This window comes from Phocoena phocoena, chromosome 13 (assembly GCF_963924675.1).
Source record: "Phocoena phocoena chromosome 13, mPhoPho1.1, whole genome shotgun sequence".
NCBI lineage: Eukaryota > Metazoa > Chordata > Mammalia > Artiodactyla > Phocoenidae > Phocoena > Phocoena phocoena.
The window spans coordinates 55,049,672-55,053,742 of NC_089231.1; positions in this window are offsets into that span (position 1 = coordinate 55,049,672).

A 4,071-nucleotide genomic window follows, 5' to 3' on the forward strand; every position below is an offset into this window, starting at 1 on the left:
TCACATCCCAGGAGAGATGGAGCAGGGCACAGGATTTCATTGCACTACTCAGAATGGCACGCAGTTTAAGACATGTGAATTATTTATTTTTGGAATTTTTTATTTAACATTTTCAGACCGCAGTTGACCTCGAGTAAGTGAAACCATGGAGAGTGAAACCATGGACAAGAGGGGACTATTGTAGATGGTTTTAAAAGATAACCAAGAATGTGGGTATATGGGTAGGCTAATTTGGAGGTTGTTTATTTATATCTACTACTATTATTACTCATTTACTATTACTATTACAAGAGGCAGGAGAACATCACTATTCAGAAATAATTCAGTAACAATTCCCCCAAAAAAGCAATCCTTCTGAAAAACACTGGCATCTAAAACTGTGAAGGACAGGTACATTCATGTTGGAATTCATGAATGCAGGAAGTTCAGGCCACCTCACACCTGTTAGAATGGCTACTATCAAAAAGACAACAAGTAACAAGTGTTGGTGAGGACGTGGAGCAAAGGGAACTCTTGTGCACTGCTGGTGGGAATGTGACTTGATGCAGCCACTATGGAAAACAATATGGAGGTTCCTCAAAAAATTACAAATAGAACTATCATATGATCCAGCAATTCCACTCTGGATTTTTATCCAAAGGAAACAAAATCACCATCTCAAAAAGATATCCACATCACAGTGTCCATAGCAGCATTATTCACAATAGCACAGATACAGAAATAACCTAAATGTCCATCCATGGATGAACGGATAAAGAAAATGTGACATATATTCTGTCATTAAAAAAAAGGAAATCCTGCTATTTGAAACAACATGGATGGACCTTGAGGGCATTATGCTAAGTAAAATGTCAGACAGAGAAAGATAAATGTGCATGAAATCACTCATATGTGGAATCTAAAAAATATATAGATATAGATATCATAGATACAGAAAACAGATTCTTGGTTGCCAGAGGCAAGGAGTAGGGAGGTGGGCAAAATGGATGAAGGCATTCAAATGGCACAAACATCCAATAATAAGATAAATAAGCCCTGGGGCTGTAATGTACAGCATGGTGACTATAGTTAATAGTACTATATTGTATAATTGTGGTAATGGATGTTAACTAAACTTATTGTGGTAATCATTTCACAATGTACACACATATCAAATTATCATGTTGTACACCTAAAACAATACTTTATTATTTGTCAATTTTATCTCAATTTGTCAATTTTATCTCAATTTTTAAAATAAATAAACAGCAAAACAACAGCTCTAAATCTTTTTATTTAAAAAAAGAAAGTTCAAGAATAATACTTGGGCCAAGCAAAGATGGCCAGAGTGTTCTGAGACCACCTGATAACCTTCTTATCATAAGGATCACTACTGGGCTTCATTGGACTGCTGAAATGAAATACATGTAGAGATCTGTTGCACTTTGATCAATTTAAAGTTAAGATTTGGTACAGATGCAGCCCAACTCTTCTACCATGTAAAGACCGTTTTTTTGTTGTTTGTTTTTTGCTGTACGCAGGCCTCTCACTGTTGTGTCCTCTCCCGTTGCGGAGCACAGGCTCCGGACGCACAGGCTCAGCGGCCATGGCTCACGGGCCCAGCCGCTCCGCAGCATGTGGGATCTTCCCGGACCGGGGCACGAACCCGTTTCCCCTGCATCGGCAGGCGGACTCTCAACCACTGCGCCACCAGGGAAGCCCTAAAGACCCTTTTGAAATAGCAGAGGCAGTTACAAACTTCCTCATTGATCTGTCAGCCACAAAACAAAGTTTTTCTGCCAACTAAATTAACAAGGAGACTGTGGTTTTAGCCCCATTAATACCAAGGTATGTCCAACCAATGCATCCCCAATATCAAATGTCAAACACCCTCTGTGGCATAATGCAGTGCAAAATACATCTTAAAGTTAAAAAAAAATTCTTAAAGTTCTACCATATTGAGCATTGTTTCCATAAAAATATCTCAACCATTATTGAATCATAATTTCTGTTACTGTGGTAGACATTATTCCTTCACATGTTCATCACCTGATCAAATCTGATCATTTACTTATACGACTCTTTCAATAACTTTCATGACTCCTTTTACCTACAAGATATGGTCCAGGCATCTTGCAAAGGTCTTTCAGCAGCTGACCTTGCTCTACCTTTCTAGCCAAATTGAAGGGACCTGTTCTCTAAATTGTATTGCCCTTTCATGCCCCCATGTTAACACATCCCCTTCCCTTTATGAAGGTCTTCACTTTTGCCCACCCATGACCCATCACTAGAGACCAGAGTCAAATGTCACACACCCCCACTTCTTCAAGAAGACTTCATCATTCCTCCTTCATGTTGCCATATTACAAGGTACCCATGAGCTGTTTTTGTATGGTTATTACATGCCTGTCTTTCCTAGTAGATCATAAACTTTAGGTGGCAGTAACACCTTCTTATTCATATGTGTTTCCCCAGCATCTGACCCAAATAGATTACATAGATAATTTTTAAATGAAAGAAAAAAGTTAAATTTTATTTCATTTTAGTAAGATTTTTTTTCAAAAGATACTTTCTAGTTTCTATCATTCTTTAGGACAACAGATTTTTGCCATGTCAGAACAAATGAAGTGATATCGGAAATAAGCTCAGCAAAACTTTTTAAGTAACTTTTATTTCATTTCTGGTAATATATAAATTCACTATAGAAATCTGAGAAAATACACAACGGTACAAAAAAGAAAAAGAAATAATTACTAATCCTATAACTCAAAAGATAGACATTTTACATGTTAGTGTATTTCCTTCTATTATTTTGTAGTTTGTTTGCAAGATTGGAATTATATTCTACAACCATTTTAGAAGTCTGGGTGTTTATATTCTATCACTCTTATATAAGAGTTTTCCATATTATTAACAAAATTTTTAAGATAATTTACCAAATTCATAGAAATACTGTAACTTAGTTAGTTTTTCCCTATATTGGATATGTATACTCTTTCGTATTTTTTTACTATTTTAAATAACACTGGGAGAAATACTTTTATACTCAAATCATAGTGAGCAGTGAGCACTTGTATTGCCTTAGAATAGAACTATGTCCTTAGAATTTGAATTACTAGCTATGAACATTTTTATGGCCCTTAAATTATTAATTTGATTTCCAAAATCTTTGTCCCAATTTATATTCCTAGTAACAGCAGAGAAATCTGCTTATCCCACTACCTTTTCACCACATAGAATAATATCATGGTTGTTTTTAATCTGTGCTAATTTGTTAGGTGAAACTAGTAAAATTTTTATTATTTTAATTTGCATTTCATTGATGACTAATGAGGATGAATAATTTTCATTTCTATTAGCTATTTGTACTTCCTGTCTGCATATTTGCATTCATTTCCTTCACTCTAATTTCAACTGGGTCTTGATGTTTTGCTTGATATGTATGTGCTCTTTGTAAATTAAGGGTATTAATCTTTTATCATATCATAACAAATATTTTTCTCAATATGCCAATTACTTTTTCATTTTGTTTATCATATTTTGATAACCTAAATGGGGAAAGAGCCATAATTCATCATTTATTTGGGAAGAGGTCACCAACTCAAGAATCTGATCAAGTCTCTCATTAGAAAAATGAACATATGCACACACATCTGCAAACAATTTTAAAGGGCTTATGGATCTCTGGAATTCTATTTATAGACTCTTTAAATTACAGTATTCGTTCATTACTCTTTCATCTGGTCTTAACCACCTTACAGACCCTCCAGGGTGATATAAACTCACTGCAACCTCTTACCGATTTTGTTGTGTGAAAAGAATGTAGAATTCATTGTGTGTACTTTGTCTGGGGAAAAGGCAGCGTGCAACGGTAGGAAGAAACTGTCTTAGGGGTCAGAAAACCTGAGTTTTCATCCTAATTCTGTCACTAGCTAAATGAGCTGGGAAAAGCTACTTAATCTTTGTCTCCAGATCTTCATCCATAAAGTATGCACATATAGGTGTGTTCGCTCATGTGTGTGTCTGTAAGGTGTAGTGGGGAGAATTACTCTATAAAGTCTTTTTTAATTCTAAAAAGAACATATATTTTAT